Below are 26,808 nucleotides of genomic sequence, written 5' to 3' on the forward strand. Positions count from 1 at the left end.
TATTGCCAAAGGATTAATAATTTTGGAACACACATATATGGAAAATTTTGGTAACTTTAATTTGTATCATATCTGTCAGTACGACTAATGATCTCTTATCGACAAAATAGTGGAAGTTCATGATCACCACAATTACATAAGATGGAACTGTTTTAGATTCTATGTGAGCATAGTTAAGGTACAACCGAAATAGCATCCAGCAATTGACCACAAGTGCTAGTCACCCATCGTAAAATACAGAACCACATTAACTAATTTCAACACTAAGAAAAATTCCACTTACTAGCAGAGGAATTTTTCTTTCCATCTACCTAAAAAAAGCATGATTTCAAAGAAATGTATTCCACACAAAACATGATTCTTATTTGGTGAAAAGAAATAGCCGAACACTTGATCAAATGGTAAGAATCGACGATTAAGGTGGGTTGATATATTTTGATGATGGAAGTCAATCTGCGGGAGCTAAACAGGAATCGACCTGGTTCATCCTCACCAGTCCTCCCACCAAACAAACGAATCCCATATTGGGGAGTTTATTCAAAAAAAAAACGAGACCACCATTGGACAAATTGGACATGGCCTAAACATACGAACGAGTTATTTTGTACTGATGTGAGACTGCATGCCCACGCAAAGGTACCTTCTTGATATTCCAATATTAAAAATCGGTAAGAATTTCTTACTTGGAGAATTTTAATGTGGAGTATGTGTTCGGAAAACATGATTTATAGTCCGCTCTTCATTGTCGGTCTTCTCTCGTGCTACTGTTTGATTACAATATTATTTTCGAAGGATCGTGCTTAGTCAATAGAAAGGATATAGTAAACAAAAAGAAACTTCAACCTTTTGACAGCTGGTTTAAATTTATTGAGCTCATAAGAGGACAATAATTGAGACCAATAAGAATCACAGAATATCGTTAGGGAACAGACGAAAACACAGCCCCACCGTTTATTTTAAAATGCAACAAAAATGCACAAAAATTTTATACGCCAGCATATTTAATGTTACTTAGTTTTATCGTATTAAAATGTATTCCAATACTGGAGTATTTATAATGGCGTATGATTTAAACCGGCTGTAACAATTTCAGTTTATCCTGACTGTGCCATAAGCGATCCCTACTTCTTCCAATCGCCTGTTTTTATTATTGATTGTAGCTCCAGGTTAACAAATGCAGGCAGAATGATGTGTGTGGTGAAGATATGCCAGTACTCGCTGGAATGTAAATCGCGATCTGAACACTTTAAAACCAAAGTGCTTGCAGAAACCTAACAATCTTTGGATGTAGTGGCCTTCTTCCTGCTCTCTTCCACTCATTCAAAATCTATCATTTGGAAAAATATTTCTGAAATTTGAACGAGAAATACTTGGAACTGTCTACGATTGCTCTGTTTTCATTCGCAGAAATACAAGCCGTAATTATAATCGAGAAGAAACGCTGTCTATGAGACTTGGAGAGTGACAAGGCTTTCAATCCCGAAGATAGATATATGTGGAGAGCTGAGAGCTTGGCCTTATGTTTTTTCAACCAGTATCACACTGAGGGAAATATTTTGTCTCCCATTTCCTTTCGTCTCCCTTGTGTAGACGCTTCAATTTCTCCGAAGTAACTGATGTTGGAATGCGCGTATATCGAACTGGCAATGCAGAACACAACTGAAGGCAAAATTCGCTGTCAGAGAAGACATTGTGGGAGGAATTATATTCCTAGAAATTAGTTTGTCCTTTATACGAAGATGATGACATTGTCGATGGTGGTGGTGATAATCACAGAAATGTAAATTAGCGATGAATACAATATTGGTGGTGAATATAATCGTGAACATTTAAATCACTGAAGGATTTATACGAATAATAAATGAATCCGTATTATCATTTCAAGATTTATATTTTAGGTTGAAGGTTTATAGGAATAAAGGATTTTATATTATCATTTGAAGGATTTGTGTCACCAGATTTTAAGAATGATAAAGGATTTCATATATCGCTGGAGGATTATCAGGAATGAAAGATTTTGTATTGCTATTTTAAGCTTATATTGTCATGAAGGGGTGGTGGAAATACATCTAATACTTGGAAGGATTTATAACAGCTGTGGCTTCGCATTGGTAATGAAGGATTTCTATTATTATTATTATGGTGTATGTATTAATAATGTAAATATATTCTCACCGAAAATTATCAATATTTTCGCTGATGATAATAATAGTGAACTGAGTAAATATAAACAAATTATCATTCAGGATTGTCAGAAATAGCAAGGATTTCGTATTATCAGTGGTGGATTATCAGGAATGAAGGATTTTGTATCAGCGCAGTTTAAGGAATAATAAAGGATTTTGTATTACCATTTGAAGATTTATATTGTCATGAAGTAGTGATGATAATCGATGAAATATATCTAATACTTGCCAAGGATTTATAACAGCTGTGGCTTCGCATTGAATTATATTGGTGGAAATATAATTTCACTGAAAATTATCAAGCATGTTTTTGCACTGATAATAATAGTAAATATAAGCAAATTATCAGTTCAGTTATCGATACATAATATATAGAAATACTGAATGCATTTTCGATGGACATTTGTCAAGAAGGTAGCTACACATAGTTGCTTAGTTAATGGTGGTGGGGGGGAGGGAGGAATGATGTTGGAAAATATGCTAAAATGCGAGCTGTAAATTACTATTATCCATAAATGGATGTGTGCAGTGAGCACCAATCGTAGCGACACAGGCACGCATCACAACAACGCAGGGCTGTAGAAAGCGGCTAAAATAATTAGCGGTTCATTATTGTAGCGGTGGGGGTAGCCAGTGCAGTGCAATTTATAAGCCCATTACATAAGGAACGCAGAATGTGTGAGGCGCTGGAACAATCGATAGGGTGTAATTATAAATGGAGACCAATCAGAGCATCCAGTTCGCTTTGCCCGTTCCCACCCACAGCTGATGGCAGGCTGAAGCTCGCAGAGCTTATCTTGCGAATAATTATCTGGATTATTTTAAGTTGTGTGTCAAAGAGGTGCAAACAGTAGCTCAGAACAGCTTGCTTCAACGGACCAAGTGGGTTCACACCATTCTCCGAATAAGGTTGGTCCTGGAAGCCGCGATCGGAGTCAGAAGGGGTAAAGGCAAGATAATACAAAACACACACTGTCGGTCCGCCGACCGCCCAGCAACATCCAGCTGTAGCAGCAGTCACCATAACAAGGGCTCTTTCTCTCCTGTCTGCGCCATCGCGGATGCACAACCTGATAGGGTTTCGCCCGAAGCTTCAACGCCAACTCGGGACAAGTCGGCAGATGGGAAAGAAAAGGATTGAACAGGAACCAAGGTAAGCTTAGGCCTAGAGGAACGCTGCATCCTGTGGGCTTACAGGCTCATTAATCTTAGAATAAAAGTGGTCCATTCGAGCTCACTTTGGGCGTCTTTCTCTCTTTTTTTTTTTTTTTTTTTTTTTCGGTAATTTTTTCTTGGCTGTGACGTCATCGGTGTTGTGGTTGGTTGATTGGTAACACATCCATCAGTCGAAGATAACCACGCACATTTTATATTTGGTTTGGTTTTTACTTTACCAGATACGAATAATGTCTCATCTGTGAAAATCCCAGTTACTTATTTTATTTCAAAATATAAATTATTGGAATATGTGAAATTTAAATGTACGATATTCTCTTTCGACACGATGCTTCATCCTAGTAAAAAATAAAGATTGTTTTGATATGTGGAAATAGTGCGGGGGGGAGGGGGAGTCAACATAATGGTAATGACATACCCTCACGTTGCAGCCATGCTAGCTTTTCTTATTTACAATTCTGGTTTCTGTGAAGCTAAGGCATGTTTGGAATGTAAATAGAATAATCTTTAGAATAGATGAAGATTGGATGCAAATCGACATTAAAATTTAAAATACTGCAATTGAATGTAAATAAAACTAAATATTCCGATTTAAAGGATTAATTCTGGAGTTTCCCCCCTTATGAATTAAATAAAATAAATATTCATGTTTCTCTCCAGGCTACACAAATTAATGCCAACGAATTATTCATTTATATGTTACATTTGACCATGTGTAGACTAACTGTCGCAGAATTATTTACAAGGTTAAATTGAAACAGTTCTTTGAGCAGCCTTAACTATTATTACCCCAAATGATTGAAGTTTAATATTGGTTTACTATTTTAATGTGGGTTTAATTAATCTAATCCACCCTAATAGTCTATTTTAGCAGACTAAAGCAGCATCGCAAATCACAAGAATCAGAGGGTGGAGGAAGCCCCCCCCTACCCCCCTTTGTATTTTAGGCACCATTACTTTTCACAATATATTCATCTGTACCAAGACTGTTGAATGGACACGTGATGGTTTTTGTAACGCGATTCACTTTCCTCCATTGCAAATATCTTTGCCCTAACATATTTGGCAATGGCCATGATCCCTTGTTACAATGGTCAAGATGAAATCGCACGAGACACTGCTGCTGTTTTCAAATATCTCGAGACTGAACTAAACTATTTTCGGAAATAATTATTTTAAGGTGTAATATTGATCTATATTAATTCTGAAACAAACGTTTGAGGGAAACTCCCATGTAAAGGGGTAGTATGATAATTTTTTAAGTGCTCCCTTCTAGGGTGGGTGCCCTAAATTACTGTCCCCCCCTCGTCAATGACGCGAGGAATTTTTGAGTCTTTTCCACAATGTGGCTGAGTTAGTCGGCTCAGAAGAAGGTAGCGTGGTTTTTCGTCCACCAAACCGATCACAGAACACACATTTATAGACATTTTATATACATGGGCCTAAGTTGCTGATAGCCTAAAGCCTACAACAACCCTTCTAGATGCATATTTTGGTCTTGTCCATTAATGGGGGGAATATCAATACTGAAAATTTATGGAGATCTTGTGGTTTCACGTAATGCAAATAAATTATTTTCTAAATAATAAACTGTATTATTTTTAAATATTTATTATATAATAAACTTTAAGTAATCTTTAAAAGACATGTCCCCGTGGGAAAATGGAAAAGGGAGAGATCTTTTTAATCCTTATTGGCAGATACTTCAATGTTTTGAATAGGGACTATAGCAGCTGGCCGCAAACACTTGATAAAAGCTACAGATATTTAAGGAAACATTGCCAATTTTTCCTCCAAAAATTAATTAACCTTTTTTTTTTTCTTTTTTTTTTTTTTTTTTTTGTCCTGCATCTACGAGTCAGCTACAAAATGCCATCAGTCCTCATCAAACGTTAGGGTAGCTGATTACATCTTAGACATTCAAAACAGTGAATTCGTTAAACGTAGTGGACCGTTTGATCTGTATAATTTTGATCATAATAAGCGATCTGACATAACTCTAACTGAAGTCTACGTGGATAACAAAATTTGGTTGAATCGCCATCTTCCCCAAATGGGGTGAAAAAGACCTGAGTTCGAATCCAAGCCCATCAATGACGCGAGGAATTTTTATTGTCTAAATCCCTGATGAAGAACGTGGCTAGATTTTGGCTTAACGAACATAAAGGACAATTTAAGAACTGTCCTTTGAATAGCGAATCATTAAGAAACATGCAATAGGAACTAAAATTCATGTTGGACTGCAGACTCTATCTATAGGAGTAAATCTATCTGGAATCTGCAACGAGCCTTCAAATATAAAACTTGGTTTTGTCTTTAAAGACTCATATAAATTCGTTTAAAGAGGTGTTTGGAATTAAAAGAAAGCATATTAAGCACAACAGAGCATTTCTTGCCCTTCCTGGTTCCTTTTTACCACTGAGATGTACATAAAACCGCCCAAAAAAAGTAGACATGACATAGAACCCGTTCCATCTGGTGGAATCTTATGAGATGAGCTGGAAGTTTCGTTCACTGTCTCTGTCTGGTATTGGAGTGATTATTTCGATGATTCTGATGCCTTGACTGTCTGTGAGATGAGTTTAGCCAACGTGGCAAAGTGTTTTTCTCTTTGATCCGAAGTTCAACTGGTTTGATCTCAAGGTTGTTGAAATTGGTGTTGGAGACTGAGAAATCACATTTACGATGACGCTATCTAAAGACCTAATCGCTGTATGAGGGAATCCGACCATATTTCTAAGCTATATGTTTAATGTATTTATTGAGTGTGATTTATGACGATTCAGTGTACGTTTCCAGCTTTCCGTTTCCCGAATTAAAGATGATTCTTGATACCGGAAGATATTTAGGCTTTCAGACACGTACCAGGGACAAAATGACATTCAAGTCACTAGATATTATTTACTTTGGCAGAAATGACAAAGAAATGGCTCCCAAGCTATTGAGATTATGACTTCGGCAACATACTGCCACCTCCAAAGTTGCACCTTTGAGAACTGGCGTTGCTGGGAGAAAGATACTCTCTTAATCGGGCTGTTCAAGATCGTTGAACTTCTACATTTCAGTAGCTCAACGGGTATGAATCCTACAATAACTGAGTTAACTTTTAACTCACTATTGGGTCACGGTGTAACAAATATATAGTATGAGTCAAAGAATGTTTACGCACATACTTCTATTAGTTGAATTTACACTTTTTGACTAAGTGATTGAGATGCTCTTGAGATTTTAAATCATACCACATACAAAAGGATATAAAAATTGCACAAAATACGGGAGTCCTGCAGAATAGTCTTTGTTATTGCTCTAAGGAAAGCTCGCCTTAAGTTTTCAGTGAAATCCTAAGACGTATTTAGGCGGGTAAGTTGAAGACCCAGAAGTACCGCTGGGTGCTTCAATTAGATATCATACATATTCCTTCCAGATGTTGTGGGTGGCACTACAGTGCTCTTCTCTGTTTCCATATCAATTTCCATTTCATTGATAAATTGACATGCGCTTTTGGGGACATTTTATCTTTACTTTTCCAGACATTTGATTTAAAGAGGATTTAGAATAAACTTACATTTAGTCTACACCTTCCTCGTTCCCGAGTTGACTCGCTGTTCCGTCCAAATTAGGTTAGTGCATGAATTTTTGTGTCCATTATCCGAAGCTTCCATGGCTTAATATCAAATGAGATAGGAAGGTTGAGCGAGAGATAGTTAGACGCTGTTTTACAGTCATACAGATCCATTTCAGAATCACTATTCGATGCCAAAAATTTTATTAATTTTAGAATCAAAACAAAGACCATATTTCTTGGTACAGGGGCACTGCTAGAAGACATCTCCTGTACTGGATCATTGTTTTGGTGTCTCGTCCTCCAATGAGTTCTGAATCTCAAATTAATAAAAATTGTGGTCTTTTAATTCTGCCCTTCACATTGATTAAATGCTGAAATGATAGTTTCTCAGCGGACTTTTGAGTCTTAGATCAGCACTGGATGAAACTTTGTCGACTGTCTGGCCATCAACAGAAAGTTTTAATGTCTTTTTATTTATTGCTAACTGCACCATTTTCTGTGGATTAAGCTCCAGGCCTGTGAAGTCAAGACAATTTCTTTGAAGTTTCTTGTTTGGTAACGAGTTGGTTTCACCTCGGCAGCGTATGAGGTGAAATCCGAGAAAGATACCAGATTTACTTTAGGATACATCTCGAAAAGACCTGAATTCGAATTTCGTCAGTGACGCAAGGAATTTTTATGGGCTTTTTTTCACAACGTGTCCCAATTAGTCGATTTTTGGGTCTGTTGACCACAGAACGAAGACAGTTTACAGATATATGGCGCAGTATGGTTTAAGTCGCCGTTGTTCCCAAAACCTTATAACAATAACCAATACAGGAACCTGAAATTGTTACATGCGAAACTGGGGTCGAAGAAACAACCACCCACCGGTTAGGCTCTATCATTGATGGTTTTTTAAATCCAAATTTTTAATTTTTATCACTGAACGTAGATGCTGAGATCTGTAGTTGAAATGAAATGGTTCATAGTTGCACTGCCTTTTCTAAAACCTTTAACACAGAGCAGCTATTAGTGATCAGTCGGAAGTCTTTTGTGTCCTTATAGTTCTTTTTGGGAACTGGTTGGACGATACATTTATTCGAGTTGGGATTACTCATTCGTTTAGAATTCCGCTGATAAAGAAATCTTCAACTTCATTAAAGATTTCTCTGTGAATTCGCCCATAAAATGTTTTTAAAATGAATGCAGGATATTCATCTCGGTCTGTTGTGGCTTTCGTGAAGTGCTTTTGATGAATTCATAGAATTTTATTAACGATTAAGTTGTTGTGAGTTGCGGTTACGTATTAGTACCAGTGTTTATTTGGAAGCATTTTGGATTCTGAAAAATTATATCACCAACTTACAGTGGTAAATTGGAAAATTGGTTGTTGGCGAGTTTGTTAATGCTATTGAGGTTTACAGATGGAAAACAGAAGCGTTTTTCAATGTTTTTTTGAATTTTTCCATAAAAGCTCGATGTCTGTATTTATATTGGCATTGGGCAGGCCAGGCTTTGGGGAAAATTGATTCTATGGATTCTCCGTGTGATTTGAAAGGCGTGGATGCATTTCTTGACTGCGTCCACCGCGGTAGATACCGTATGCACTTTTGTTTTGATGATAAACAAGGAATTTCATTCTATGTGTTTCCATTCCATGTTTTTCTGTTTATTTTTAGATTCGTAGTGAAGTTCCCTTGTCAGTTCAGTTTTAGAAATACTGATTTAAAAGTTACGCGCAAATCTCTAAACACTTGCGATGTCTGAGGGTGCCGTGTATGATAGAATACGCAAATTCATGGTTGATGTAAACCTTCAAGCAACAACATTGTTTACCTTTGTCGGAATTGCGGCCTCGTGGGTAGCACAGTTGGTAAAATCGCCGTCCTCCCAACACCGAGTGGAAGAGACTTGAGTTCGAGTCCCATCGATGACGTGAGGACTTTTTATGGGCCTTTTTCACAACCTGGCTGAGTTAGTTGGTCTCAGGCGAGGGTAGCATGGTTTCTTCTCCCGAAAACTCGGGTTTTTCGTCTAGCAAAGAGAAAATCGACCTCAGAACACACAATTTACAGACAGTATACACGAGCAGTATGACCTTAGTCGCTGATGCTCCTAAAGCCCTATTACAACATGTCGGAATTACCGGACCACTGAAAGGTCTTCGTCAACCATACATGTTCTTCAACTTCTAACCCTTTTCACTGTTATACACCTTTCTTTTACCAGTGCTCTGCGCTAACATTCTGTCGTTCTTCTGTGAATCCAGAAGGGTTTGATACCGTCTGATGGCGGTTTACATAGATTCTTTACTTTTTGATTTATCCTCGCAGATAAGCTTTTCGCTAAAGAGTTGTATCTTCTAGTTGAATGCCACTGGGTTTCTTGCCTACAGTATCAGCTGCCTACAGGCTCGGGATTTCTTTAGGTGAAAAGGGGCCCTGTCTTTGTTGCACTTTGAGTTATGCGACGCATCCTCATATTTTCCAAGCTGTTGATGTTTTTCGCTTAGCATTAAAGTATATTTCGAAGTCAAGGTGACGCCATGGATTGATGTTTGATATCAAGATTGACTTCGAAGATATAGTTCAACTGAATAACCATTTTATATAATTTAGAAATTTTAGAGTTGAGAACAGTTCTCGCCTTTAGAAATAATTACTTGATCGCTTGCACAATTACAAAATCTCTTGATCATAGCGATCAGAGGCATTTCAGTAGTCACCTTCATGTACGCAGTGGTTTAGCTATAGAGCTCTTCTACGACTGCGCCTGCAACATATCTACCAGTGAATAAGAGAACCAGACATATTGGTTCAATAAGTAACTTTTTGTATCTGAAATATGTCTATATTTCCACGTTTTACATTTGCTTATATGGAAATTTTTCTCTGAATATTTTCTTCTAGTTCCCTGGTGCGTAGCACGGTTGGTAGAATCGCCGTCCTCCTCACACCGGGTGGAAAAGGCCTGAGTTCGAGTCCCGTCGATGATGTGAGGAATTTTTATGGACCTTTTTCACAACATCTCCGACTTAGTCGGTCTCCGACGAGAGTAGCGTGGTTTTTTCTCCCGGAAACTCGGGTTTTGTGTCCAACAAACAGCAAATCGACCACAGAATACACTAGGTTTACAGATATATTCACAATATGGCCTAAGTTGCTGATGCGCCTAACAGCCTGCAACAACAACAGCAAACAGGAAACGTTCTCTGTTCATTTTCTCGCCTCCCATGTCAAATGGGTAAAGTTTAGAAGGGAAGGTCTGCCGTCTGGATTCGTCCGGTTCCATGTTAACAAAGCCCTGGATGATTCTATGGGTGTTAGGCGTTCCAGTGCCTTTTACTACTCCTACTATCACGGAAACATGATGCAAGCAGAGAGTGGTATTTCCAATTTCTGGTGAAATGATGGGCGTAATAATTTAACCAAGGAGAAGAGAACACAATGTATTTTGTAATGCAACAACGGGATATTCAGCGGAAATACTTTATTTTTCCTCCTCTCCAACACTCATAAGTTTGGCACTCGGGTTATCACAGTGTTGTAATCTGTACAGGGCCAGAGTTAGCTTTAAATTTTATCATTAAACAAAAGAGTGGAGGAAAAAGTGTGTTTCTCCCAGAGGGCGTAGGAAAGTGAACTTTATAGCAGGTAATAGTCCTGATGAAAGCTCTCAACCGACTATGATGAGGGATTTCATAGAATGATGGGAAAGATTGGATAATGATCCTTAATAGACATGCACACCAATTTTCATGAGGATTGTTCTGGAGAAAAAGTTCATTAAAAGCAATTTAAGCAAAGTACAGCTCGTAGGAAATTTCAGTCAACGCATAAAAGTTTTTTATCTTTAGATTTATCGCCGTCTTGGTTTGTTCGTGCCTCCTGGAGGTGGAGATATGAAAGTCTCATGCACTGCGTTATCAAAAGTTGTGGGACTCGTATTCCCACAGAGATTTTCTCAAAGATTTTCCTTGTTTGCGGTTTAAATGGTAGTCTCGATACTTCAATTAAGGAATTGTTAGAACTTTTGGCATGCGAAATAGTAATTTCAAAGAAAACTTGCTCTTTGGGTGGTTAAAAACGTGGTCTCCCCTGTTTACAATGGCTAGTCTACACGTCCTGTGTCTCCTGGGAGTTCATTACATGATAAAAACGTGGGTAATTCTTGTTAAATTTATGGTAAATCTTGTCCGCTAATTGCTGAAACGCTCACCCAGGGTAAAATCTTTGACACGCCATCATAGGATATTGCTTCACAGTTTCCATTCAGACATGCCGGTTAGCGACAAGTACACGAAAAATATTCCATAATAATGTGGCCACTTTTATAGTACTTCATCACGCAACGCTGTATCAACCTCAGTAATCAGACTTACAATTCGTATCCTAGAAGTGGGTGTTTCCATGTTGTCACGTCTGGGACACAGGAAAAGAAAAAGAAGGGAAAAAAAAGCATTTGCCGTGTCTAAGATAATGGTGGCAAGCTGGTAACGCGATGTGCAAATGTAACACCATGCTCTGTCACGTGATCTGCTTCTGTTTCCTAACCTCCATGTTCATAACCTCCTTCTGTTCCATGTACCTAAAACCATATTTCGGTAGACAAAATAAAAAACTTTACAACTTCCACCAAAATCTCTTAAATGGACACAGCAGCGATGCCCGCTTCTTCACCAGAAACAATCCTCTGAATAAGGCTGTAATGATTTGTTCTTTCTAACTCTGTTTTTGTTCTGTTTTCTTTTATCATTCAGAGCAGAATTTATGAAACTTGTGTTTCTCCCAAAAACAAAAAAACCTCTTCAAGGAACGCGAAAAAAATGGGGGGATGGAAAACCTGGAAAGAAATGCTAAATTTAGACTTCTTAGAAGCAGCTGACCTTCGAAGTTAAAGAGGGTATGAGGAGCTTAAGAAAGCTATAAAGTTACACTTGTGTACAAGTTTTAGAAGTATCGATTTTCAAAGTACAGGGCGATTCAAATTTATTAATATTTTTACTGCCAGATTATGTTACTATCGTGAAATTTTGTTTTTTTTTTCCCCTCAAAATTCGGCTTTGACTTTCACATACGATTGAGAAAGTATTCCTTGACTATTAGGCACATGTTCAGACAAGGAATATGACACGAACAAACCGGTATGGATGAGTTTGTGTAGGTGCAACCTGGCACCCACTGTTGTGCATGAAGAGGCTTGGCTTGGCACATTATGGCCTCAGCTGCCAATGCATTAGAAACCAAATCCTCATCATCAGCAGCGTGAGGAGTTGCCAAATAATTTTCTAAGGATGGCGTTTGGTTAACAAAATGAGAGAAGTTAGCCCTTGTATTTCGAGTTGTGCGAATTTTGAATCATCCTGTAGATTATTATTTCAAAACTAATCTTAAAACGTGGTGTTTTAATGAGAAATGTAAAATAATTTGGGATTAGCTTAGAAAAATGTAAAGGCCACTATGCAATTGAACCACAGATTAATTTTTTGTTAACCCGTGGCTAAGTTAGTCAGTCCTGTTCATCCAGCTTAACTCGATCACACGATACAGGTAATTTGCACTCTTGGGATAGCACGGTTGGTATAGTCACCATCCTCCTCACACTAGCGAGGACGGCGATTATACCATCTGTGCTACCCAAGAGGCAGTTTTGCATAAACAAGCCTTAAGATGGGAACCGGTGAGTACCCGAAACGTAGCCAGAATTAAGTAGTTCACATTGAGGTGTTTCGATCGTTCAAATTTATCATTTCAGTAATAAATTACTTAAATATACCACGTGATATATTGATATAGTCTCAATTAATTAATTATCTTACAATTAAGTAGAATTTCCAAGTGACTAACAGAAATATTTGTATATTCCTTCGCTAAGTTGAAAGTTAATAGCCAATAATAATCTTATTATTATTATTGGTTCAAAATAAATCAAAAACTTTAATCTGCTATGGAAATCCAGATTACAGCCACCATATCCGAATGGTCAACCTAGAGGGTGCATAAGTACGTGTCTTTGAGTGACCGGGGTTGAAGCTCGTGACTGCTAAATAGGGTGCTGTTTCTCGTATTATCTGTACCTTGTGAACTCCTCTGACAGTGTAGTCGTCCAAGAGTATAAACAGAATATTTATTTAACCGCGTTTGTGAATTATTTTAACGATGGGATACAATTTTCGCCTTCAAAGTAAAAACTTATTTTGATCAGTAAGGATGGCTGAAGAGTCTCTGTATCCGCTTTCTTAACACCGAGGGGCATCTATTAACCAAAACAAAACTTATACTATTAATCTGAATATTATTTATTTAAATATTAATCAAATCAGCGTGACGTGTATATTCAAGAGTCGACGCATTAATTTCTAAGGATCTCGTTTCTAATTTTCGTGCGTGTGGTTTGCCAATTTTGCTTTGGTCTTCAAATAAATCGGCGTTCGTTCTTTCATTTTCTCCTTCGTCCACTCGGGTAGCTATTCTATACCGAGGTTGTGTTTCATTTTTCATAGCGATGCCCGTTTCTTCACCAGAAACAAATTAAATATTCTCCTTTGCGACCATGAAGGCGCATTAAATTTCTACCTGTGACATGGAACCTACCCTCCTGAAGAGGCGATGCCACAGCTGCTTAGAAACTCGATGTTTCTGAGTCGCAACAATTTTCTTCCTTTTAGTATTCTGAGGCATTCAACCTGTTTCTTTCGGGATCAGCTTTATTTTCCACGTGTGTACTCTGACAGCGAGAATTAATCCGGTACATCTCAAGGATTTTCAGAAATGTGTTCATTTGTTAAGGGTTTTTTTTCCCTCTGCCTACAACTAACAAGATGAATCAATCACATAGAAAATGGAATCCTCTGTAGAATATTGTATCTCGTGGCCACACATCTATTTTTTTATTTTTGACGCGTCGAACAATAAATTCAATCATATCCGGAAGTTTCAGGAATTTAAAATTAAACTCTGATGACGCAAACTATAGAATATTTAGATACTCAAGCTTCTTCTTTTTCTCTTTTTTTTTTTTTTTTTTTTTACCCCGATAATGAAATGGTTTCTACCGTTCTGCACTAGCGGCATATTGAATACAACCTATGCATCTAAACCCTTTTTTTCCCCCTTTCGTCTCTAGTGGCCTTGGCTGCGAATAACGATCAAGTCTGCTGCTACCAGTAGGGGAACATGACAACTGGATAGAATTTCGATTTTTTTTTAAGGGAAGGGGTGAGGTGAACGAACTTTGGGAGGCCACCCCAGTGACGTCAGTCAGTGAGGATTAGGGATCTATTGTAACCCGTCTGGGGTACCAAAAGGGTGCACAGAGTGGGCTGATGCGTCAGGGATGCAAGGGTTCTTTTTTTAGAGGGTGAAAAAAGATCGCTTGAAATATTTTAAAGAACACCATTGACGCCGATTATTTTATTCCAGAAAAAGAATTAATGGATGTTGTTTAAAAATATTAATAGTAATAATTATCATCTGTAAGTTATTAAAATAAATAATCCGTATTGAAGACACGTCCACGCTCTTTCCCATGGTCTCTCATCCCACTAAGATCTTATACGTGTGGCTCAATTTCTCTTGCTCTTTCTCCTAAGGAGAATTTATGTTTTCTCTCGCGGAGAATACATCAGCATTTAAGTAGCCGAATCGGGGTCTGACCTGAGGTTCGTCCGGCCCTGCTTTGTGTTCTCAACTCGTTAAACTAACAGTGAATATCATTGCGGCAATAAATCCATCAGGCTTTTTACTATCCCTGCGTACCCGTTTACCTTTCGCGTCTATTTAGAGCGATGAGTTAAAAGAAGGAGGCTCGCCTTCAAATTTAGGTGGTCCCGCTGCCGATTCTGTTCCCAGCGACCTTCGCTGCCGTTAATGCCGCTTTATGTAAAGGTCTGACGTCACTTCTAGCGTTCCTATTCACGAGGCCCACCCCGGTGTACCAGGGTCTTGCGCTGAATGTCTCCATTAAGTTTTCCCAAGGACGATGCCAAACGACATGAAATACCAGACGAAGTTTACCGACACAAACTTACACGGACCAGCAAGGGGCGAAGTCGGTCTGTTTGCGAACTGTACACACGACACCCTTTATTCATTGCGGTAAAGAATAACGAACATGGGCTTTTTTTTCTTCTTACTATTTGCGTAATCTTCGTTTTGCAAAGAGGATCTTTTCATTAAAAGTTGTCGCCACTTCTTTGCAACATGATACTAAGTAGCTGCTCTGGTCACGTGTGATAAAGTGGTCACCCACCATTCGCAGAGGAGTCATTCGTCTCAGAATTTTCTACAATAAAATCGGTTAAATGAGTGAATTCATACACTATCATCCAACAAGAATGAGGACACTGAAAGTGTCCTCATATCGAGTATGACCTCCCTGGGGTTTAATTACATAAATCTGGGAACCCTTTCTACAAGTTTTTGGTATATGGAGACTGGAATATTACTCCACTTCTCCCCTAAGACCGCAGCCGGTTCTCTACACAAACTTCGTCTTGTTAGACGGCCGATAACTGCTACTACCACCTATCCATCATGGGATCTGTATTTTTCTGTGGGTGGACATCTTTTTCTGGATGAAAAATCCAAGTTTGTGGGAGATAGACCATGCAACCTTCACCTGAAGATTCATTAATTTTGGCCACTATGTAAAACAAGTCCCATAAAAATCTCCCATCACGACAGAATTCAAACTAGTGCCCTTTTCCACACGTTATGAAAGACGAGTGGTATAGAGATCACACATGTAGTTGGTTATTGAATACTCTTGATTATTTTGATGAGTTGTTGCTTGCTGGATCTTCTATTTCGATTTTATGTGGATAAAAACGGAAACAGGATATATAAAATGTAACCGTTCGCTAATAATGGAGGTTTCCCCTGAATTTCCCAGTTTTCTTGATGGATTCTCTCCTCTGTAATCGGTCCGGGTCGAATCCCATCAGAGATTAGAAGAATTCATAAATCATCTTCATTCACTCCTTAGTACCCTCGTTTCAAACAAAGATATTTTCCTACTTCCAGGCTCTCTACCTTGTGTACGTCGAGATTTTCTTCTTCTTTTGAACCTTTTCGTATCAATAATATCTTAAGGTGTTGAGGTGTACAAGAAAATTTATTACTGCTTTTATCAAAAGAGTCAATTGTAAGTGCAGCAATCTGATCAGAAGACCATTACTAAACTTTATAAGATTTAAGAAGAATATTTTGCCATTTAAAGAAGAAATAAGACTCATTTCAGAAGTTGTAGAAACTTTAGAAATTATAGAAGTCAGTGTCTTAGCATTAGATAGAGGAGGCTAACCTAATAAAAGATCACAAAAGTTTGAGCCTTCAATAAAGAAAATGAGCTTGATTGATGAGCTCCAGTTTGATGACCAGTTCGGAAAGGGGAATTTCATATTTTGTAGTTGGTTATGTTGTTTAAAAGACAGGTCATTCCTTTCTTCCATCCTTTACATCCAAAGACATCAATCGCCTCTTTAGTAACCAGAACAAGGAAAGTAAACAAATAATAATTGCTTTTATTAAAGTAGTTATGAGGTACTATTTAGTGATTCTGCAGGATATATAGGGAAGAAATGTTTGTTTTATAGTTCTAAAGGGTTGCGCTTCTAAACTCGCAAGTGGAGTTTGGACTGCATCTTCTGTAATTTCACTAATGAGAGAGAAACGCGTACTCTGACGTTGGTGCATGTTGCAATGACATTGTTTGAGGAGATTATCTGAGAGTCCGAGTGCAGAATATTTAATACAAATGGGTTCTGAAGCATTCTGAATGGGTTAAGACTTTTCCTTTGCAACGACCACTTTGCTTGGTGTTTGTGTCTCGAACACCAACCAACTTGCATTACAGGAATGCATATTTGCAAACTATGCTGACCTGTATGTGATGATCCTGGGACAGTGTGATGTTGTACTATATACATAACCATCTTGTAGATCATCGAATACATGCTCCTGATTGTGGTGTGCATCGTGAGTGAAGATCCTGGACTGTGTATGCAATCAATGGGACGGTTCAATGCGTAGTGGGCCTACTAGAAGCCTCTCTATCCCTTTTATATGCAATGGAAGCAGACATTCCTTCTAATTGTATGCACACTACATGGATACAGAGGACTCAAACGGATTCGTAGAGCAAAACAGCCTTTGATTGATGTTATATACCTCGGGGACTCTTTTGGAAGCCTCCACGTATGCTGTAGATGGTTAAATTAGTTTGACCACCTCCTGCAACATAAACTTTGAACCATCATGGGTGGATTCATTTGAAGCTCCATCTTGATTAAACATTTTCAATTCAGATTTAGTCCGCTATAACATAAAATCCTGAAAAAAGCTTTAATCCAAAATTAAACTGATCCTCCACTAAATTTAAATATTTAAGATTTTTAATTTTAAAACCTTTTTTTATATTTTATTGAGTTTAACAAAAAAATGGATAGTTTACAGTTCACCGTGACTCCATCAGTTTAATATTTCACGCAAAATGATCAAGCTTTTGTAATGGCCCATTTTTAAAGGTTTCCACTCGTGTCAAGCGTTAGCTTAACTATTTTCTTTCCTTCCAAAGCGTGCATTCTTTCTTTCTGTTCTTCGCACATTACGTACCTGCTGTATCCAAAAATACGTGTTTGGTAAAGTCGCACTGTCCTCATACATAGTTGATGAAGTGAGAATAGCAGGGTGCTTTAACTGCCTAAAAATTTCAACACGGTGTGAAGGAGAAAGCAAAGAAATCTCCTGCGGTTTTGAAATAAATATATAATGTGGTTACCATTTACTATCGGTTTCCGACTTCTTGTATTTGACTTAATATTCCGTCAAGATGCATACGCCATTTTTACTAATAGTCTCGCGCCCAGGAAAGCTCAAAGAGACGAGGGAGAAACACACGCACAGACTTCATAAATTAAGAGAGAATAGCCAACAAGCGAGAGAAGTTTTGTTTAGCTCTGGCCCGCTAAACGTTGTTTTCTGGCTGCTAACAATAGGAATTCGGGCCATTATCCGTGCTGTTGTTTGAAAACGCGCTGGCACGTTTAATGATACCCAGCACGGTCTCAGAGTGTGGATCAGAAAGTATTGTATAGCGAGCTAATGTACATGCCTTAGTAAAGAATGTCGTGGGATCTTTAGTACGCTGTTATTGTTGGCAGATCAATACCTTTGACTATCTTTCTATCCAGGAACCTGCGTTATTGTACTTTCTCGACACTCTTACAGAATTCTGATCAAACGTTCTAAAAGAGGGGGAGGAAAAAAAAATTCGTTTAAAGTTTGTGACGAGTCCTGCGCTTTTTTTTTTTTCATGCGTGTACATTTGTGTTTGGAATACTGATTTCCTGTAGCTATTTTAAAATATTGAATAGCTCATACTCGTCCTTTTTGTACCAAATGTGACTTTTAGATTCGGTTATTTACCAATGCGTTTCAGGTTCCACAGCGGGAGAGGAAAAAATTGACAAAATATCGATAAGAACGTAAACAAAATTCGGGATGAAAAACGGCCTTCTGTGTACTTAAATTTCATCAGTACAGATCTAATCTATAAAATCTGGCACTCCTATCAATCTTCGCAAGTTAAAGATAATACAATGGTCTTAATTTTCGCAGCAGGACGAACTTTGTCTGTGCAACGAGTTGCCCTAGTATTGCACTACTGTCAAATAGGCCTCTCCAGAAAGTTAATTGGCCGTTTATCTCTAAAGATGATTGCTGTGACATCTCTTTCAGAACTAAGTGGTTTCTCATCAGATAGTAGAGGAATCAGTTGTAATGATGTTGCTGGAAATGAGCTTTAAAAGTTGTAATATATCCAAAGCTGTTGAAAGTAGTGCAATACCAGCGCAAATCGTTATATAGGCAATTTTTATGGGCCTTTTTCGCAAGTGGCTGAGTTAGTAGGTCTCAGGCGAGGGTTCCGTATTATTTTTTCCTCTGGAAATCGGGGTTTTTTTTTTTTGGTTCATCAAACAGCGAATCACTGAAGAATACGCGCAGTTATAGACACAAAGTACTGATGCCTCATAACCCCACTTGCCTTGGGGCTAAACACAAACCTAATACATATTAGGAACTAACTGGTGAACAATAGATTACTTCTAAAAATGCTCACTTAGTAGGAATATAAAACAAGCATGGACGTCACTCAAATTGGCCTAAGTGTGTCGGTGTTTTTAGGTCATAATCGGTTTTTTTTTTTAATTTTATTTTAAATTTTATTTAAGGTCTATTATTGATCTATTATCAATACGCGTTCTATTTTTTTAATATATTTTAAAATGCTTCAACCATGACTGGGTGCGTACAGACTCATAGTTATGGAATCCCTGTTTAGGATTCCCCTAGAGTTGAGTGTACTGAAATGGCTAAATCCCATCCATCACAATTCCCTCAGACTTTCTCTGGATGCTTTTAGAACTTTCACAACCAGATGCCCATGGATCCCATTACATCTTAGCAGTTGGAAATTTGTTTTAGGAACAAACCCGAGTCAAATTAGACTAGCTGGTTTTATATTACTTGTTTTGACAAAGAATTAATCGAGCAGCTGGAGATGGTATCATTTTCAGAAAGTTGTGATTGTAAGAACATCATGAAGTCATACATCCAGTCTGTCTTGTGTCTACCATTCAAGCGACTGGAGGTGGTATCCTAGTATGGAGTATGTTCTGTTGGTACGTTGCGTTACATGGTCGTGTTAACTCCAATGAATATTTCTGTCATCTGCGCTGCTTCATTTTTACCAAGATTGCGTTGGATTCTTTTAAGAAGACCAACAATCTATCGTGCACAAATTATATCTTGATGGTTCGAGGAACATTCCTAAAATTTCCAGTCTCTTTCCCCCAATTCTCCAGATACGAGTCCAATTGCAAATGTCTGAAATATGTTGGAAAGAGCAATTCGGCTTTACAGTTGTCCGCTGACCACAATACAGTTGTCCAAAGGTGGCCCTGCTTGATATTGAATAAAGGTGTCTAATTTTTTGTCCACCGAGTGTCGGCTAAGTTATAATGTAGTGTGATTTATAACGCTTGTAAAAGGAAGAGTTTTTCTGAAACGTCAAGATGGATGGTGGTGTGTTAATAATAACAAGTAAGTTAAAATTTCCCTTTATGAGTCAGACTTTTTCAAAGACAAGTTTTTTTTTTTTTTTTCTGCCATTTCAGACTGGAACTTAAACGGATAAAATTCTAATTTTCGCAGAGAGACAAAGAATATCCACGAACAAAATCAATTAATAAATAAAACGAAGTTGGATCTAAACAAATTTCAACTCGTTGTCATTCGTATTACCGCAGTTTAATAAGGAGAGCGGAAATGAAGGCGTAAGGATTTTGCAGATTTACTTTGCAGGGTCACCGTGAGCAGGCTGATATCATTACAACGATACCATGGCCAGATACAAGCCTTTATCGTGTCTGGCATTTCTCACTCTCCAAGATATGTTTCTGCCTTTATTAGATTCTTAGAATTTTACGTTCTTCGCATACGAAAAATATTAGTTCCGGGGGTAATGCGTTTTGAATTTTGCATTTAAGCATTCGAGGAAACGCTTTCTTCAAAAGGTCCAACGTGTTGCACTCGTTCCCTTATATTTAAACTGATATTGCGAACAACATCGAAAGGATTCGTGTCCAATGTTCGTACTGTTATTAGTATATCTTACAGTTTTCACTTAGGACAGTTGGAACTTCGATATCAATTCTAGCTTTTTGGAATCTGGACCAAGTTTTTCATTCATTTAACTAAAAATATATTCGGAGGAGTAAAATGAAAAATCGTGTGTGAATTATGACGTTTTTGATGCATTTATGATATACAGTATTTGCTAAACAATACTTCAGAATGCAAATATCTATTATTTGTGAATAATAGATATTAATTTATATTAATAAATATAAATGTTTTTGTGCTCAACGATGAGTTATGTAATGATTGCTTTTCTGTTACCCATAATACATAGATAATAGAAGGTTAAAAAGTAATTAAAAAAGCTGAAAGATAAAATAAATGATAATTAGAAATAAAGAATTATAATGGATGAATACCTTTTTTAGAAAAGGATATCGATCCATCTTACTTATTTACACTAAGCTTTCTTCAGTGGTAAACAGAGGGGCCTGTGAACACTCAGTATTGAAGACAGCTAAATAGAGCTGACAAATATACCCCTACATACCCCCCCCCCCGGTAAATATGAGACTGCAAGTCCAAACTGAGTACTTGATCAGCATAGGCAAGATACATGATCTGAGGACTTCAGGAAAGGCTGGTTGTAGTACCTGTTGAAAGGTGGCAATATTGAGAAACTGCGAAGTGTCGTAATTAAGGTGTTCTAAGGGTGGACGGATAGTGGACAGAGCATCAGTTCCTCGGCCAATGACAAGCGACTGATGACTTCCAGGTGCTACCTTGGCTCCTGAATTCGCTGGTTATAAATCGTACATTGTCTGGGATTATGTGGATCAACAGATTCTGCGTTTGGATCCTCCACCACGGATTATCGCAGATCAATGGAGCATAATCCTGGCGACATGGTACAGCAGACCTCCTGCAACATTCATCCTTATAAAGCCCATGCCTCGCCGTGGTGGCGGTACTAGCGACAAGAGGACATACCCTCTATGAGGCAGTTGATCAAATGCTTTCACTGGACAGTGCAGATGTAAATAAATATCCAAAAATTTTACATTAAAAATTATAAATATCGAAACAAAAAATAAATTTAGGCCGTTAACTGACTGACATTGAAAAGATTAAAATTAAGAATAATGTAAAATAATAATAAAAAACAGATTTTGAATTATCAGTTTTGAGCCTTGAGGTAGTAATATTTTTTTTTTTGTATTTTAAGGATAAGTCAGAAGACGAATGCACCAAACAGCTAACATCAAAACTAATTCACTCTTTCATGCTGTGTTGATGAAATATGTTGTTAAAAAATCCAACGTGTTGAACATTTAGTGAAAAAGGTTTGCTGGTCCCTGTTTTAGAGAGATCAGCAATGATCACCGGTGACCTGTATACAAGGTAAACGTACGGGTTATTTAAGCAGGTCACATCTATATTTAAGTAGTAGGCAAAAACTGGAAACGCCCAAATGCAGAAATCCTGAAATTGTATAGCCTTCATTTGCATGTTTCTAAATAATAATAACTTCCAGTTGATGGAAGAAAGTGGACTGTATTACAAAAGTAAGCCGTACTACAGACCCTCAGTATACTGGAACCACGCTATAATAACGGACAAGGAGATTGTGTCATCGACAAGAAGGAAATGGCTGCTTACCTGGCAGCCGTGCCCAACACCAGCAACCTCCAGAAAACCTACTAGGAAATGATCAGGAAATACACAGATCTCAGAGAGCAATTCAAAAAGATGTGGCATATGGAACAAATAATGACCAACCCGATCACCGTGTCAACCACTGGCATGGTGCCAAAAAGCCGCCATTAGAACCTAGCAGCAACGGACCTCCCAGAGAACACTTACGTGTGGAACTCCAGAAAGCCGCGATGATAGGAATAATACAGTCTACTAGTTACCAACAATTTAATTACATCATAAACTTATTTAATGAATTTAAAACCCTTATCAACAGGTTATTGTCATACACTACTCTCCAAAAAATGCATCCAGACAACGTTGGCTTCATATTGGCATCATTGGCACTCGCTTCAACATCGGTCCGGCCCCAGTTGATTTCTCTGACATGCTCCACCCTCCTTTGTAGGCTTTCCGCTGATAAATGGTGCTGTACAACGGGTGCAGTCCTCATTTCTCCTGCAGAAGCAACCAGTTGAGCTGCCGATGAATAATGTCTTGGTATGGCTTTCACCCGACGTTTCAGTTCATTCCGTAGGTGTTCCACGAGTTCCGATTCGAACTTTGTGCCGGCCATTCCAATATTTGGGCCCTCCTGGGTAGCACAGTTGGTAGAATCACCGTCCTCCTCACACAGTGTGGAAAAGACCTGAATTCGAGTCCCGTCAATGACGGGAGGAATTTTTGTGGACCTTCATCACAGCATGGTTGAGTTAGTTGGTCTCAGACGAGGGCAACATGGTGTTTCTCACTGAAACTCAAAAGTTTTCGTCCAGCAAACAGAAAAATCGACCACAGAACACACACAAAATGACACTATATGCAGTACACGGAGCAATATGGCCTTAAGTCGCTGATGCCCCTAAAACTCTACTACAAAAACAACCAATATTTAGGCATTCATATCCAGGAACTATTCTCAACATCACTGGCAGTATGGTTAGGTATTCTCCTATTTAAACAAACATGGGTCTGTGAAAAAGAACTGCTACATCGTAGGACAAGACGGGAACTTGAATAAATAGTCTCGTATTTGTTCTTGTCGTGTTCCAGATGTTATTTAGGATGGTTGGTTGTTGTCTGGTATTAGGCGCATCAACCCAGGCCATATTGCGCCGCATATATAATACGCTTGTAAATTGCTGGTGTTCTGGTCGATTTGTTAGTTTGTGGACGAAAAACCCGGGTTTCCGGGAGAAAAAACCATGCTGCGCTCGTCTGAGACCGACTAACTCATCCACTTGTGAAAACGACCCATAAATGTTTCTCGCATTATTGACGGGATTCGAACTCGGATCTTTTCCACCTGGTTTGGGGGTGGGGGGAGTGATTATACCAACTGTGCTACACGCGATGGCCGTTTAGGAAGTACATGAGTTAATCTAATAGTGGTGTCAGCAGGCCCTTGTAAGTCTTTGTTGATGCAAAATTTAAGGGAAAGATCCTGGACTAATTCAAAACGGCTTGAATAACATAATGTTCAGTTTCCAGTCACTGGAATAAAATACAGTATACTGATTTCGTTGATATTATTACTAGCAACTCTGTTTATAGTTTGGAATTTTACACATTTTTATTTAATAAGATTAAAATTACACAAATTTTTTAGCAACATATACATAGTGAGAATTAAATGAAAGATTTTTGTCAAAAACAACTCCTAGGTCTTTGTGAGCAAATACGTTGGGAATTGAAACATTTGCAATTTTAATTTCTATGTGGTTTGGTTGTTTCTGTAAGGAATAAGTTATTTGAGCAGATTTGTTTGTATTTATAGTCAGATTGAGATTCTTCAGATACTTGATGATTCCGCTCATCTGTAAATTCGCATCATGGCTAACCTTGGAAATGTCATCACAGGATTTGGAAATAATAAACAACTTTAAATCATCGGCATAAGCCAGCAGATTTGGATTTTCTTGTAGAAGTGATTGTAGAAATGCTGAAAATATAGTACTGAAGAGAACACCTCCTTGAGGAATGCCTGTTGTGGTTGTGACGAAAATATTTTCAGTATTAGTGGGGAAGATGAGATTTCTATGATTTAGGCTGTACTGTAGATAGGATATAACCATTGTGTCAATGAGGAAATGATTTTTCAGTATTTCGATGGCTTTCTTGTGATCAATGTTGTCGAAAGCACCTTTGATGTCTTAAGTAAAAGACATCGCATTGTGCTTTATCCTGAAAGGCAGTTTGGATGCGCACAATGGTGTCAGCTAGGCTTATTGTTGTGGAGCACCCTCTAGGACCAAAATGCATGTTGACAGGTGCGTTAGCGAAGATCGCATCCTGAAGATATGGCAGCATGATCTTATCAATAATTTTAGCGATTATTGACGATACAGCAATTGGACGATAGCTTATATGGTTATTATTACCAGCCTGTTTTGGAATCAGGGTAATTCTAAAAGTCTTCCATAGTCTTGGAAGGAATGGCTGGGAAATGCACCTGGCAATGATATGAACTAAAGAATCAATGATGAATGCACTGGACATTTTAATAATAAAACTAGGGATGCCGTCAGGGCCTTCACTACTATCAATTCGTAATTTGTTAATAATTTTCTGAACTGTATTCTTGTTTACAAGTTGGTTGATTAGCAGGGCTTGACTAGGAAGCATTTCATGTTGCACGCTATTTGCGTGTTTATAAGAATCGAATTCTTTAAATCTGTTTTGCATATCTTCATTGCAGATGTCAAAATTGCATGTTTCCATATTGAATTTTATCCATTCCAAAGTCTGGTCATGCTGCGAGGTAGCTCTTGTTTTTGAATGTTCTTTTATTATGCTTCAGCCTGAACGTTAAATAATTTTTGTACGCCTGAATTTTTTTTGAGCTGAAACAGTGCTCTGCTCTTTTTATTCTTCATGTATGTTGATGGAGTGCCGTACTTCTTCCACTGCCTGTGGCATTTTTGTTTCCTTTTAAAGTATGGTTTTAGATGAGATTTGAACCACGGTTTGGATTGAGAAGAAACTCTTACAAGTTTGGATGCCGACTCTGTTTTTAATTGATTTAACCATTTTATTAGTACAAACGTGGCGTCCTGAATAGGTATATCTTTGAGAGAATCCCATGGATAGTATTTTAAGAGCTGCAAAAACTTTTCTTTCTGAAGGAATTTAATTGATGATATTCTTTTAGTGATTTCTAGAGGGAGGCGAGGATTCCCACAGCAAATTGCTGCTTGCAGTGCTATACTTTTGTGGTCAGATCTAAATGTAATGTTGCTGCTACGTTTTTCTTGAAGTTTAAGATTAGGGTAAACAAGATTAAGCCCTTGATTACCTCTTGTAACAGGGACGTTGATATTTTTAGCTCTTAGAACTAATAAGGAGTCGGACAGCAACTTCATTTGTAAATTATATTTGGGCAAGGGGAAGATTAAAGTCACCCATTATAATTATGTTAGATTGAGACTTATGAACAGTGATGGTCCAGGTTATTACTTCGTTAATAATATCATCAGTAAGTCCAGGCGGAATATAAATATTATATATTTGAAGTAGTGAATCTTTAAGTTGGATCAGAAGAGAAATTCCTTCAAAGTTGTAGGAACAGGAGTTGTAGGTGTTAATAACTTTAATGTTGGATTTTAAAATAATTGCTGACCCTCCACCTCCTTCGATTAATCCTAGATGTCATGTATGGAGTGTAGTTGAGATTTTTCGGCATTAGAAAAACATCCTGAAGAGGCTCCTGCATCCATGTTTCTACTAAACAAATTATGTCATGAGTTTCTTCAACCAAAAGTGCTATAAGCGTAGACAGTTTATTTTTTACGCTTCTTACATTCTGAAGAAAAATGCTGAGATTAACATAGGTGTTAGAAGGATGTTCGCAAGTATTAGGAGGAAGGATAAATGATGGACCATGATGCGAACCCGGACTGGTATTCTCTAGCTACGCAAACAGTTCAACAGATTGAGAGTTAGATTAACTTCTCACTGGAGTTGCTGACAGAACCTAGAACAGTTCCATAAAATGGCATGACGAGTAGACCATTCGGCCAGATATCAGGATTTAGATACTTTTGAAGGTCACAATCCTTTAGCTCAATTCTGAAGGATGCGTAAGTCGGATGTTTGGTTTTTATCTTGAAAGCACTACCCGGAATTAGCTCGTCGACACTGGTGCCATGAACATGTGACTTGGAACCCTGACAAATGGTATACAGTTCTGTTCTCTGATGAGTCCCGTTTTAGCTTATAAACAGATCCTGGACGTTATTTCATCTGGAGACAACGAGGAATGCGGTACTATCCCTCCAACATCGGATAAAGGGACACTTATGATGGAGGCGGTGTTCTCATGTGGGGGCGGAATAATGATCACCGGCTGCACCCCTCTTCATGTTTTTGATAGGGGTACTGTAACTGCGGAGAGGTACTGAGAACATATTCTCGAGCCCTATGTGCGATTTTTTTTGTCGTTCATGAAAAGAAAATCTGGGCGGTTGCCCAGATTTTCTTTTCATGCACGACAACCCCGCTGCACAAGTGGTGGAGGAATATCTTGAAATTAGAGATATCCAAGGACTGCCGTGGCCAGCACGAT

At 38.1% G+C, this 26,808-nt stretch overlaps 1 long non-coding RNA gene across 1 annotated transcript in view; it reads left to right on the forward strand.

The window, feature by feature from the left end:
• The first annotated feature begins 2,895 nt into the window (after positions 1 to 2,895).
• LOC150078929 (uncharacterized) overlaps positions 2,896 to 26,808 on the forward strand; it is a 55,947-nt gene continuing 32,034 nt past the window's right edge. The window contains exon 1 of the long non-coding RNA XR_016547531.1: positions 2,896 to 3,339. This is a non-coding gene — a long non-coding RNA (uncharacterized LOC150078929). The remainder of the gene's footprint in view (positions 3,340 to 26,808) is intronic.

The sequence above is a fragment of the Mastigoproctus giganteus genome, chromosome 10 (assembly GCF_048544385.1).
Source record: "Mastigoproctus giganteus isolate SK-2022 chromosome 10, ASM4854438v1, whole genome shotgun sequence".
NCBI classification, from domain to species: Eukaryota; Metazoa; Arthropoda; class Arachnida; order Uropygi; family Thelyphonidae; genus Mastigoproctus; species Mastigoproctus giganteus.